We start from the raw sequence: 14,923 nt of genomic DNA on the forward strand, positions 1-14,923 counted from the left end.
TCCCTCCAAGATATCCACAGCCTAATTTTCAGAACCTGTGAATATATTACCTTACAGAACAAAAGGCACTTTGCAAATGTGATCAAAGTTAAAGACCTTGAGATAGGGAAATTACCTAGGTTTATCTGAAGGGGTCCTAGGATCTAATCACATGAATCCTCAAAAGTGGAAGATGGTAGAAGAGTAAGTTAGAGTCTATGAGAGGTGGACTCAACATGCCATTGCTCACTTTGAAGAAGGAAGGGAGCTACAAGCCGAGAAATGTGGGTGGTTTCTAGACTCCAGGAATGGCCCTCAGCTGACAGCAAGTACATAGGGTTCTCTGTTCTATAACCACAAGGAACTGAATTCTGCCAAAAACTGAAATGGGTAAGGAAATGGATTCTCCCTTAGAGCCTCCAGAAAGGAACAAAGCTTGATTTTAGCCTTGTGAGACCCATATCAGATTTCTGACCTATGGAAATGTAACATAAACTTATTTAAGCACTAAGTTGGCAATAGTTATGGAAGCAATAGAAGACTAACACAAATTCTTCTAAATTTAAACTATGGCTATATATAAGGCATAAAGTTACAATATAGTGCTATTTATGGTAATATGAAATGCTTCACAAACTCAGGATATAAGTACAGTCATATCTCTTTTTTGTAATTAATTATTTTGAATACCCACGCAACTAATTAGGATAAATTCAGGATCTCCCACCTTTGAGGTCGTCTCCACTTCTAGAATTGTCCAAGAACTCTAGGGGCTCAGCGCAGTCCCCAGAACTTTAAGTTCAGCTTCCCCACCAATGCTGGTAGAGTACAGGAACCACTTCGTTACACTGTTGCATTTGCTTCTCACTGCCGCATGATGTCGCTGTTGGAATGGGTTCCCCAGAGTAGTAGAAGATGCTGGTCTCCTGCAGTGATGACGCCTAAGTGGCCAAGACAACAGCAAAGGTTTGCATGATTCCTTAGCAGGTAGTTCTATTTCCTCCACGCCTATTCCATCTAAGGAAACCTGCCAAGTTTCACTTTCTAGTGCTCAACCCAACTGTCAATGGAGTTGTGAAGAGTTTCCTGTGAACTCTACGTATGAGGGATTTTTGTTTTTTTAATTTTAAAAAAATGTTTTTTTTTAATTTAGTTTTGAAAGAGGGAGAGAGACAGAGCATGGGCAGAGGAGGGACAGAGAGACAGAGACACAGAATCTGAAGCAGGCTCCAGGCTCTGAGCTGTCAGCACAGAGCCTGACGTGAGGCTCCAACTCAGGAACCGGGAGATCATGACCTGAGCTAAAGTCAGCTGCTTAACCGACTGAGCCACCCAGGCATGCCATGAGGTTTGTTTGTTTGTTTATTTGTTTTTTAAATAAGATATGTATTTTGCAGACATTTTATTTCAGTCTGTGTCTTATTTTGCATTCTTCAAACATTGTCTTTTGGGGAGAAATTTTTTAATTTTGATGAAGTCTTCTTCATTTTTTTTCTTTTGTGGTTTGTACTTTCTGTGTTCTCGGATCTTCCAATTAACAATCCTACTTCTAAGAAATTACAAACATTTTCATCTCTCTTAGATACCAAATGGAATGTCTCCCTGATGATTTGCTGTGTGTATCTTCAGTGTAGGGCTGGTAGAACTTGGAGAGCTGCTGCTTCCCATGGTTGTTGAAGATGAGGATCGCCTTGATCATGGCTGAGCCAGGCCGACTCGGTCGGCACTGGGGGCCAGAGCAGGGGCTGTGCTTTCTTGTGTTCTAAGAAATTTTGCCTAACCCCAAATTGCAAAGCTTTCCTAGAAATTTCAGGTTTTGGCTTTACCTTTAGGTACATGATCATTTCAAGTTACATTCTGTATGTGGTATGAGTATGGGTCAAGGCTTTTATTTTCTTTTTTTTCCTTTTTTGCATATGGATATCCAACTGCTTGAGCACAATTTTTTGAAAAGACTAACTTCTCTACATTTGATTGGCTTGGCATCTTTGTTGAAAATTGATTAATTGGTTGACCACATATAGACGTACAGGTCTATTTCTGGACTGTCCTGTGTTCTATATATCTATCCTTTTTCTAATATTAAACTATCTTGATTCTTCTAATTTCATAGTAGGTCTGGAAATCAAGGAATGTGAGTCTTAAAACTGTGTTCACATTCTTAAATCATTTTTTTAAATGTTTGCTTATTTTGAGAGAGAGAGAGTGCACTGCAAAGAGACGGAGAGGGGGAGAGAGAGAGAGAGAGAGAAAGAGAATCCCAGGCAGGCTCCACGCTGTCAGTGCAGAGCCCAACAAGGCGCTCAGTCCCACGAGATGTGAGATCATGACCTGAGCCAAAGTCAGACGCTTAACCGACTGAGCCACCCAGGTGCCCCTGTTCACATTCTTAAAAAATATTTTTGACAATTTTAGTTCCTTTGTTTTTTCCATGTAGATTTTCAATAGCTTGTTAATATTTATATGAAAAAAAACCTGCTTTTTAAAATTGGGATCGTGCTGAATCTATAGATCCCTATAGTTTAGGGAGAATTGACAACTTAATCTTGAGTCTTTCAATCCATGAACATGCTATTTCTCTTCATTTAGGTTTTGTTTAATGTATTTCATCAATATTTTGTAGTTTTCAATACACAAATCTTGCACATTGTGCATGTGAGGGGGCTTTATATCTAAGTACTGTACTGTGGGAAGTCAAATAGCTATGTCCTGGTTAAGGAGATTATAGGGAACGTATTACACTGCTTTCTGGACATGATGAAAACAGCTGACCAGTATCTATTAATGTGTATTTAGGGGTTGGGTCCTGCCTGTGCTCATGTATTCCTTAGACAGTATTATCTTTGGGATATCTTATCTGTTCCCCACCCTGCTTTTGGCAGGCATCTGCTCTTTTGTAGTCTGGGAATGCCTTGTAGCATTTCTACTCCTGTGGGAATACTCAAATTGCAAATGTTGATTATGAATTGCCTGTGTGGCCCAACTTCTTTTTTTTTTTTAATTTTTTGTTAATGTTTATTTATTTTTGGGAGAGAGAAAGACAGCATGAGCAGAGGAGGGGCAGAGGGAGAGGGAGACACAGAATCTGAAACAGGTTCCAGGCTCTGAGCTGTCAGCACAGAGCCCGGCACGGGGCTCGAATGCATGAACTGTGAGATCATGACCTGAGCCAAAGTCAGACGCTTTACCAACTAAGCCACCCAGGCACCCCAACAACCCTCTTGATATTCTAAAGTCCACACAGCTGGGGCAGGGTGGTGAAGGGTGCGAGGAAGTATGGTTTTTGTTAATGCCTTCCAATCCCAAGGGGGCATTTCACAACCATTTCTTATTGTTTCAATGATCCCCTTAGTAAAAGAGCTTTGGATACCATTCTCAGCAACACTTTGTTTCAACTCCTTAAAGATAGTAAAAAGGAGGGACTCATGCCTAAGGTGATGTCCAGCAGTGGTAATGACAGGGAAACTATGAGACTCCCCAGCAGCATATCCCTCTTGTAAACATTGCTGCATAGCTAATGGTTTATGTCCCTCCAATATAGGTATTGGCTTTATGTTGGGAAGAATAGGGACAGGAAGAGGCAGTGGAGGGAAGTTGTCCTCCATTGTAGGAGGTGCCATAGGAGAGGTGGGTGTTAGGCTATCTTTCTTAATTTTTTCCTTCTCTGGAGATACACATAAGGGACATAATGCCGTTCAGACTAAACTCCAGGTCACTAAGATGGAAGCAGGAACCTTCTCTCTTTTTTCATGTTTTTTTTGTTTTTTTTTTTTTTAATTTTTATTACTTGTTCCCATAGATCTAAATCAACTGTACCATGGTCTGGGAACCAGGGGCAGGTGTCTCATATTGTTCATAACAATTTACTTAATTGATCTTTTTTTGACAGTACAATGAGCTGCCTTTAAAAGCTGCTGTAAAGTTTTTAAATATAATAGCTGTTCCTTTGTCTTTTTTTGGCCCATGATAAAGGAAGAGAAAAGAAATACTCTCAACTAGACACGTTGGCAGCTATCCCAAGCGGGTATTGCTGTCTCTTACTGGGATGAGGTCTGTCTGAAGTCTGGAACTTTCTTCTCCTGAACGTGTCGATTCTGCCACCTGATGAGCTTCCTCTGGAACCTATCACTGTCATGTCAGGGTCACCAGTTGTGGGTTCGGCTTTTGACTTTGTCCATCAAAACCGAGGATGGCAGAAAGGATTACTCAAGACTCCACAAGTCAAGAGAGGTGAGAGGGAAGCTAAGGGAAGTCTCCCTAAGCTGCTCTCAAGCTCCTGTATATTAGGTATACAATGTAGGGAAAACATTATGCAACATGCCAGTAAGAATGTATAGAAAGCATAGAAAACATGCAAAAAAACCAAGGTGTTCCTGAGACTACAAAAGAGCCAATGCTGAGAGCTGGGTGGAGAACACTATAAGATATTCCATAGATCACATAGTGTAAGGAATTCATGAGCACAGGCATGACCCAACCCCCAAATACACATTAACTAGATACTGGTCAGCTGTTTTCATCATGTTCAGAAAGCAGTATGATGCATTCCCTATAATCTCCTTACCCAGAACATAGTTATTTGATTTTCCACACTGTACTTTATGTTTTTTTGATTCTATTATAAGTGGTACTATTTTAATTTTAATTTTCTTTTTTAAAAAATGTTTATTTATTTACTGAGAGAGAGAGAGAAAGCCAGGAAGGGGCAGAGAGATGGAGAGAGAAATCCCAAGCTGGCTCCCCGCTGTCAGCACAAAGCCCCATGCAGAGCTCAAACCCATGAACTGTGAGATTATGACCTGAGCGGAAACCAAGAGTGGGGTGCTTAACCAACTGAGCCACCCAGAAGCTGCAATGATCTTTTCTTTTCTGCTGTAAAGAGCTTTTTGGTTTACGTTTGGTTCACAGCTTGGGAGAAGGCTCTGGGATGCTTAAAATGCTGCCTAGTGGCTGAAGGGAGAGAGTCTCAGGCACAAGTCCTGGCACCAGGGGGATGCTAGAGGGGCACTCTGAGGCTGCAGAGCTCTGGAGGCTTTCCAAGAGGAAGAGATACCTTCCCAGCCCAGCCTGGAGGTGTCCAGCCTGTGGAGGTGAGTCAGGTGGTGGACATCTTCTTGATGCATTTCACTTCCTTATGTAGGAAGTGGTTCTGCAGGAAGTCACAGAGATGGGCATCTGTGCAGACAGAAGATGGGGCTCGCAGATGCAGAAGGGCCAGGTTCAGGTTCTTCTCCAGAACCCTGGCTGCTTCCGTGGCTTCCATGGTTTTATGCTACTCATCTGGGGACAGCTTCTGCACGTCCTGGAAAAGAGGCTTCCACACTTCTGTGCTGGTTTTTCATCTTCTAGAGACGTTCAGCGCCCTCCCACTTCTCCTCAGCCAACTGGCACCCACCCTCTCAAGCCACATGGTAGCAGCTGTAGGAGGCCCTTAGGTACATGTGGACCAGGTGGTTGACAGTGGCCCCCACCAGTGGAATATCTGAAGAACCTGGGAGCTCATGCTTGATGGGTAATAAGGAGCTAAGCTCAGAATAGGGTGTTGGCTGATCCCAGGGGCAGAGGGTGGCAGAGAAGATGCCTCTGGAAGGTTGGGGGCAGGTGGCAGGAGGCTAGTATAAGGGGCAGCCCTGGGTTTGTTTCATCTAAATACTGTTGAAGCAAGAGAAAGATTTTTGGGACCAGGGTGCACTGCCTTAATTTTAATTTTCAGTGGCTATTTTTAGTGTATACAAATAGAATTGATTTTATGTTGTGCATTGATTCTAGTAGCTTTTTGTTGTTGTTATTATATGGGGTTTTTATGTAGACATTCATTGTCATGATTGTTCATTGAGACTCTGAATGACTTTTACTTATTTTTTTCTATACTTAATTGGCCTTATTAACAATTACCTTATTAAAATATTAAGTATTATGTAGAGTGGTTTAAATATTAAGTATAATGTGGAATGGTAAGTGATGTGGAAATGTTAGGGTTCAGAGCCTCCAGCCAAGAAAGAATTCTTGAGACCTCTTCGGTACAAAAAAGATGGTTTTATTATAGCGCAGGGACAGGTACAGGATGTAGGTACCTGAAGATTGTGAAGAGCAATTGATTATGCCCTTGGGAGTTGGGGGAAGTAAAGTTAAGGGGATGTTTCCAATAGGACCTTCTTAGGTCAAGGAAGAATCACAGGATCCCGGAAGCCTACCCATTGTCAGACTAAGGTTGTTTTTCCCTCTAGCAAAACATTAGCATTAAAACAGTTGGGAGCTCCTGGAGGAATGTCTTATTCTGCCTGTCTATGGGCTGCAGGTTATATGGAAACTTAATTTTATCTGCATTTCTTTCTGCCTTTGTTCCCCACATCGGTAAAAATGGGCATCCTAACCTTCTTCTAGATCTCAGGGGGGAAATCATTCAGTCTTTCACTATTAAATATGATGTTATTTGTGGGTTTTTCCAAGACCTTCTTTGAATTTTGTCAAGTGCTTATTCTTTATTTACTGAGATGATCATATGAATTTTCTTCAGTTTGTTGATATGGTGAATTACACTTACTGATTTTTGAATGTTAAACCAAATGTTCCCTCCTTTTCTATTTTCTAGAAGAGTTTGTCTATAATCGATGCTAGTTTTTCCATAAATGCGTGATAGAATTTGCCACAAAACTGGCAAATTTGAGTATTCTTTGTTGAAATATCTGTAAGTATAAATTGGTTTTATTAATAGATATGGGGTTATCCAGGTTCTTTTTCTTCTTGTGCAACCTTTGGTAGTTCGTGTCTAAGGAATTTGTCAATTTCTTCTAGACTGTCAAATTTATTGGCAAAAAGTTAATACTATTTTCTTACTATCTTTTAAAAAATTCTTTTTAAGTCTGTTTGTTTGTTTATTTATTTAGAGAAAGAGTGTGTTTGTGTGTGTGGGGGGGGTGGGTGGGTGAGCAGGCACAAGTTGGGGAGGGGCCGAGAGAGGGGGGGAGTGAGATAATCCCAAGCAGGCTCCATACTCCTTGCTGAGTCTTAAAACTTTGTTCACATTCTTAAATAATTTTTTAAAATGTTTATTTATTTTGAGAGAGAAAGAACACACTGGGGAGGGGCAGAGACAGAGGGAGAGAGAGAGAATCCCAAGCAAGCTCCATGCTGTCAGTGCGGAGCCTGATGGGGGGCTCAATCTCACGAACCGTGAGATCATGGCCTGAGCAGAAATCAAGAGTTGGATGCTTAACTGACTGAGTTACCCAGGCACCCCTTATTATCATTGTAATACCTGTGGGTTCTGTAGTGATGTATCCTCTTTCATTCCCGATATTGGGAATTTGTGGCTTCTCACTTTTTTTCTTGATCAGTTTAGGTAGAAGTTCATCTCATTTATTGATCTTTTCAAAGAACCAGCTTTCAACTTCATTGATTTTTCTCTCTTGGTTTTTCTCTTTTTTCAATTTCATTTGGTTCTACTCCTTATGTTTCCTTCTTTATACTTGCTTTTGGTTTAATTTGCCCTTATTTTTCTACTTTCTTAAGGTGAAAACATCATTGAGGCTTTGCTTCTTTTCTAATACAAGCATTTAATCTGATACATTTCCCCTATACACTTCTCTAATAGGATCCAAACATTTTGATGCATTGTTTTTCTTTTTATTTACCTTAAATTAAAAATATTTTGTAATACTTTTAGCTTTCTCTTTGACTAATGGTTTATTTAAAAGAATGTTGTTTAATTTCCAAGTATTTTGGATTTTCCAGATAGGTTATTTGTGATGAGAACAATTAAGATACAGTCTTCTGGTAACTTTGAAGTTTATAGTACAGTATTGTTGACTATTCTCAGTGTGCTGTGCTAAGATCTCCAGGATTTATTTATTTACTATTTGCAAGTTTGTGCTCTTAAGCAACATTTCCCCAATGCCCAGCCCCTGGTAATCACCATTCTACTCTGTTTTTATGAGTTCAGCTTTTTTATTTTAAAATTTTTATTATTAATTAATTTATTGATATAATTGGCATATAACATTACATAAGTTTAAGGTGTTCAACATGGTGATTTGATATATTTATATATTACAATTTGATTACCACTGTAGTGTTAGCTAATATCCCATCAGCTCACCTAAATATAATTTCTTTTTTGTTGTTGTTGTTTTGGGAATAATTAAGATATAGTTTGATTAGCAAATTTGATGTTCATAATACAGTATTGATTCCTATAGTCACTACTATAGAAGTTCAAATTTTTAAAATTAAAAAAATTTCTTAAATTCCAGTATAGTTAACATTATAGTGTTGTATTCGTTTCAGGTGTACAATACAGTGATTCAACAATTCTATACATTACTCAGTGCTCATCAAGATAAGTGTACTCCTAATCCCCTTCACCTATTTCACTCATCTTCCCACCCATCTTCTCATTCGTAACCACTTGTTAGTTCTCTATAGTTGAGGGTCTGTTTTTTGGTTTATCTCTCCTTCCCCCCCGCCCCACCTTTGTTCATTTGTTTCATTTCTTAAAAACACAAGAAACAAGTGTTGGAGAGGATGTGGAGAAAAAGGGACCCTTGTGCACTTTTGGCAAGAATGCAAACTGGTGCAATTACTGTGGAAAACAATATGGAGGTTCCTCAAAAAATTAAAAATAGAACTACTTTATGATCCAGTAATCACAGTACTAAGTATTTTTACCCAAAGAATAAAAAAACACTAATTTGAAAGGATATATGCACCTCTAAGTTTATTGCAGCATTATTTACAATAGTGAAACTATGGAAACAGCCCAAGTGTCCATTGATAGATGAATGAAGAAAGATGTGGTGTGTGTATATATATATATATATATATACACACACAATGGAATATTATTCAGCCATAAAAAAGAATGAAATCATACTATTTGCAACAACATGGATGGAGTTAGAGAGTATAATACTAAGTGAAGTAAGTTAGAGAAAGACAAATATGATTTCACTCATATATGGAAATTAAGAATCATGTTTGATTTTTTAAAATTCCACATGTAAGTAATGTCATACAGTATTTGTCTTTCTCTGTCTGACTTAATTTCATTTAGCATAATGCCCTCAAGTTCTTTCTGATTTCATTTTATTTTCACTATTGACATACAAGTGATATCTCTTCTTTAAAAAGTTTTAGTTGTGCTAGACTTTCTTTCTTTTTTAATGTTTATTTATTTTTGAGAGAGTGAGCGCAAGCAATGGAGGGGCAGAGGGAGATGGAGACAGATGATTCAAAGGAGGCTCTGTGCTAACAGCAACGAGCCCATTGCAGGGCTCGAATTCACAAACTGTGAGATCATGACCTGAACCGAAGTTAGACACTCAGCCAACTGAGCCACCCAGGCACCCCTCAACTTTTCAATATATACTTTTAATTTACCACAGTCTATCTTCAAATAGCCTAAGTACTATGTTATGAAGTGCTTAGGTATAACGGCACCCCATCCCAAAAGTGCAAGATTTGTATATTGAAAATATATGAAATACTTAGGAATAAGTTATAGTATTTCTTACTTCAAGAAAACTAGCATAACTACTTTGTGGTTGGAGAATATTCTCTAAATGATTGCAATCAAGTTATTTTTATTTTTTTCATTCTTCTTTCTTTAGGCTTTATCAACTTCCTGCGGTGAGTGCTTAAGCTTGTTTACTGTCAGTCTTAGTTCCTAATAACTGTATCTAAAGTTATAAACTCCTCTGAAGTTGTTCTTTTATCATTCCACAAGTTTTTTACAGCATTTTTATTTATTTTAAATCTGAATATTATAGTTACCATTGTGATTTCTTAATTAGTCTATAAATTATTTAAAAGTGTATTTCTAATCTCCAAATGTATGAGTTTCTTTCACTTTGTTGTTATCTAATTAAGTTGCACTATAATAAAAAATATTGTGATCTAAGTGACAAATTCTTTGGAAATTCTTGAAAATTCCCTGTTGCTTTTCAGTTCAATTTGCGTAACTGTTTCGTATGTACTTGGAAAGAAAATTTGTTTATTTGTTGCATACAAGATCGTATATCTCTGTATCATCTACTCATCATCTATCATCAAGTATCTATAAAATCAAGCTTATTAATTATTAACTCTTCTACATCCTTACCAATATTTTTGTCCCCTTGATTTATCAATATCTGAAAGAGGTGAGCATGGTATATTGATTACATTGAATGCCCTGCATAATGACCTCTGTGAAACTGTGACTTTGCAGCTCCTCCCATCAAGAGGTCTAATCTATTTCCCCGTGTGGTGACTTTGGGTAGGCCTTCTGCATTCATTGGCCAACAGAACACAGTAGAAGTATTGATGCACCTATTCTGAGCCTAGATCCCAGTACTGTGTGTGTCTGCTTTCTCTCTGGAACCTCTACCATGCCATGCAAACAAGCCCTGGCCAGTCTGCTAGAAGATGAGAAACTTCATGGAGCAAAGATAAGTCATCTTAACTGCTCATCTTGCACTTGAATTAATTAGCTGATGAGCACATTCATGAATAACAATAATTGACAATTATCTTAAGCCAGAGAGTTTGGGGGTAATTTTTATGGAGCAATAACCAACTGACACATAGCATTAACATTTCCCCTGTAATTATGCAGTTGTCAATTTGTCTTTATACTTTTGGTACTTTTACTTTTTATATTTTTGAGGCTATGAATTCAGGTGTATGTAATTTTATGATTTCTTATCATCTTTGTGCTTTACATCTTTTACCAATGTAAGTGTATCTTGTATTCATGCGAAATGTATTCCCTGTAAACATCACATTTATATTTTGAGCAATATGAACATTGATGTAGCACTTTTCTTTGGGTTGCTTTTTGGCTGGTATGCTTTTTGCCCCAACTCATATATATTTAAATGCTCTGTGGATTTTTGTTCTGATTGTGTCTTCTTATGTGTGGTCCACCATTCCTTTGCTTCTTTTTGTTGTCTCTTTCTGTGTTTCCGTTGAATTATCAAGTCCTTCCACTTTGTTCTTTTGTTATCTGTTTGAAAATTCAGATTTCAAAAAGCTAATAAGTAATATCTTGCTTTTTCCTCCTGTGTGTTCTGAAGCAACTGAGAGATAGACAAGAGAGTAAGGCAGACAGAGGTCAAATACCACCTGTATTACTAACAAAGGTTTTGGAGAATGTGACTCTAAGTCTGTTGTCTCTGAATTAGGCAGAATTACCTGGTCCCTAGTAGTGCTGAGTAACCACAGAACTCCTTCCTCAGGGACAAAGTTGAGCAGAACAGAATGTATGTTCTCTCCTGATAAGCAGATCCCAAGGGAGGAAGAAGATTAGAAGGGGCTGAGCTAAGCATTCAGTTATGTTGGAGGAGGTCATCGAGAGGATATGACCACTGTTGACTCACGAGCTGGATCTGGGCAGTTAGAGGCTCCTCACTCTCTCCCTGTCCTTGGAATGTATGTTCTGCCCACCATTCCCAAGGGGAGCTGTTCCAAGGACATAGCCTTATGAGAGTAAGGGGTTGTTGAGACCATCTGGGCAGTATACATGACTGAAACCAGTTAAATCTTCCATTTGAACTTCTAAGAGTCCGGCGGGCAGGTATGGAAACTTTCTTGTCTTATGGCAAGCCTCCTATGCAGGTTTCCTTGCTTATTAAGACTGTTACCTGCCGGTCTGGAGTAGGCTGGCTCTTTCTTCAGTCTCTCCTTGCCCTCAGTGTACAGGGGCCGGTTTGCAAACCAACAAGTTGCCTTTCCTAAACTATCATTCAGAGAAGTAATTTTGACTCTCCCAGACAAGAGTGAGAAGGAGTGGCCCGAGTGCCCAGGAATACTATTTTAATAAAAATCACACCTAGAAACACAAGTGGAGGCATAGGTATTCTTAGAAAATAAATAGTATATTCCACATCTGTTCTCTTAGTTATTATGCCCACATTTTTAGTATATCTTTCCTATGGCTGTTGTAACAATTACCACAAATTAGGGGGTTTCAAACAACACACATTTATTCTTGTACCGTTCTAGAGGCCAGAAGTCTGATAGCAGTATCCTGGGTGACAGCAGGGTCATGCTTCTTCCAGGTGCTCTCGGGCATGGATCTCTTCCTTTTCTTTTCCACCTCCGAGACTTCCATCTTCAAAGGCAGATGTTTAGCGTCTTGCTTTGGTCATTACACTGACTCTGTCTCTGCTCTCATCACATTTCTTATGTGGACACTTATGATTACGTTTAAGACCCACCTGAACATTCCAGTGTTGTCCCGTCTCAGGATCCTTAATCCCAGCTGCAACGTCCCTTTGTCATATAAAATAATATTCACAGGCTCTGGAGATTCGGACATGGCTGTCTCTGGGGGCCATTACTCAGCCTAGCGCCCATATATAGTTAACATTTTTATTTCTCCAACAAGTCTAAACTTAGAGCCTCCTTTCTGTCCTTCTCCCAAATAAGCCGGGACTTAATGTTGTTGTCTATGATTTTTAATTCTAACATTTTAAAATGTACACATTATGGTTGTTTGACTATTATAAATATTTACTGAGATTACCAATGTGCTTTTATGATGTCTACTTACTACTTTTTGCATATCATTCCTTTCTTCTGGGTTCATTTTCCTTGCATCTCAAGTATGTTTTTTAGAAGTTAGTTTATTCCGATTTTTATCTTTCGATAAAAATTTGTATCTAAAATTGTTTTTAATCCACCTTCACTTTCAATTTAATTTAGCTGATTATAGAATTTTAGGTTCATGATATTGTTTTTTTCCTCAGAATTGTACCACAGTTCCTAGCAGAGAACTAGAACCTCTGGATGAATGAATGAATTTTGCAGACATTAGGAAAATAGAATAGTGAAAATAATCCTGGATTAGGGGTCAGAAAAACTGGCCTTAAATGCCAGATCTTCTACTTATTACAATTAGGCTTTGGAAAGCCATTTAACATAATAATCTCACTTGAAAATTGGAATAATAGTCTTCACCCTAATTCACAACATCCTTGTCAGTCTTAAAAAAAAATAATGAATTTGCAAATTATGTATGGTGAAATTGTACAGCTTCTTAGTAATTGATTATTTATTATTATGATTTAGAATTGTTGATAAGGTTGGTTTATTTTTCATTGCTATAGAATAGAATTATATATGTTTCACAGACGTAATTCTCAACTGTGGAATTTAAGTAGATCAATTCATAAAAAGTATACTGCCCCAGCAAAAATAGACATTGTATAATTAAAGATTATCCTCTAGTATATCAATATAGTGCTTTCATTATGATGGTTTTTGAAATAACTTTAAGTATAAATGCTTAATTGGAAAACTTGGTATCCTTTGCAGTAATGTTTTCTTGACAGGAAATTATTTATATGAGATTATTTTAGCAAATTGATTACATCTGTAGTTTAGAATGAATAATGACCCAGAATCCATAATGGTTAGAAACATTTTTTTTCCCCTTTGCATTGCTATCAGTCACACCACGCATTTTATCCTCACAGATAAGATTTTCAAAGAAGCTATTAGAGATGAGGTTGAGGGAACAAGATGGATTTGTTTTGGCATAAGGATGGAGTTAACTCTTCCATATCCTACAAAGACACAAACACACACACACATATGTTTTAATAGAAGAGTCATCTAGTTAAATTATTCTTGTCTGCCTTGGTGGTGTTTGGTCAGCTACTTAGAGAAACTGGTTATCTGTAGATTATCATCCCTATCTCTTTGTCACCCCCTGAAATTGAGGAGAAATTATTTCTGTTTTTGCCTGGTCACACTCAGTTATGTTTGATGGGCCTCCTCAGAATTTAAATTGATCAGTTTCCTAATCCTCCACTTTGAAATAAAATACTCAGCTGTTATTGGTTCCCAACATAGATATTAGAAATGCTTATTGGTCTGTAAGGCTTTCTTCCACACTTTGGCACAAACACCTCATTTACCAAAGTGGTTATAATGGTGGAAATAGAAGCTAAAGCATCAGTTCATAATGGGTAGAAGGAGGTGGGTAGCAGCTGGGTTCAGCAGGTTGATTGCTATTTGTCCCCTTGGGCATTTTCCAGAGAAACCTTTAAGATTTATTCTCATCATGTTGCAGAGGCATGAACCTAAGGGACTGCCACTTAATGTCCCAACTAGAGACCAATTTTCTTTGATATTCATTGGGATGGACACAGGTACAACTTTACCCCTCAGATTTTAGGTCTCAAACTACTAATAACCTGTTTACAATTGCTTTTATTCTCCCAATATCACTTATTGCATTGAAACTTGGATGTGTTTAATTGCATTAAAATACCACCTATCTAAGATAGTTATATTTCCATTTAAAATGACCAGATGCAGTGGTTTGCTCTAAAGTCCACTTTACTTTGAAATAAGAATAATGCCACCAGAGTGAAATTTTAAAATAGGCTTTGGCACAATCATTAAGCCATCATCCAGCCCAGGTATGTTGGCAAGAATGCTGGTATTTAGGAAACTCTTCTGGTCCTGACTCTTCTGCCCATCTAGTATTATTACTTCTTTAGCCTAAAGTCACCACCACAAGGTGAGAAACTTGGTCATCTAAAGAAGCCACCCAGGCCCTCTTTTTACATCACCTAATCCTAATTTTCTACCCAGCACTTACCACTCACTAGAGATTTTCCTTGTTTCTTTTGATTATCCTCTTAGAATTTAAGCTTCGGAGGTGTTATCTGTCTTTCTTTATGGCTGAACAGTCAGCATCTAGAAGAGAGTCAGGAATATACCATATGTCATTGAATCTAAGATGACATCAATTGTAAGATACACCATCACTTCCTGTATGTCAGAATTTAAAAATGCTGCCATTTAAACTATGGCACATGCTGTCTTGTCATTTTAGACTTTTTGTTTTAATTTCCTGAGAAGCTCTTTTAGATTTACTTAGAAAGACCATAGATTTATCATATATATTAGTGTACACACTCTAAAAATGAGAATATAAGCAAAATAAATCGGT

General features: G+C 38.0%; 1 long non-coding RNA gene across 1 annotated transcript; it reads left to right on the forward strand.

The window, feature by feature from the left end:
• Positions 1 to 1,277: 1,277 nt before the first annotated feature.
• On the forward strand, positions 1,278 to 14,173 carry LOC121038818 (uncharacterized). Its single transcript, XR_005794524.1, has 4 exons — positions 1,278 to 1,327; positions 4,888 to 5,069; positions 9,588 to 9,606; positions 10,239 to 14,173. It is a non-coding gene; the product is annotated as an uncharacterized LOC121038818 (long non-coding RNA).
• Positions 14,174 to 14,923: the final 750 nt, after the last annotated feature.

The sequence above is a fragment of the Herpailurus yagouaroundi genome, unplaced genomic scaffold, assembly GCF_014898765.1.
Source record: "Herpailurus yagouaroundi ecotype Mexico unplaced genomic scaffold, PumYag 166, whole genome shotgun sequence".
NCBI lineage: Eukaryota > Metazoa > Chordata > Mammalia > Carnivora > Felidae > Herpailurus > Herpailurus yagouaroundi.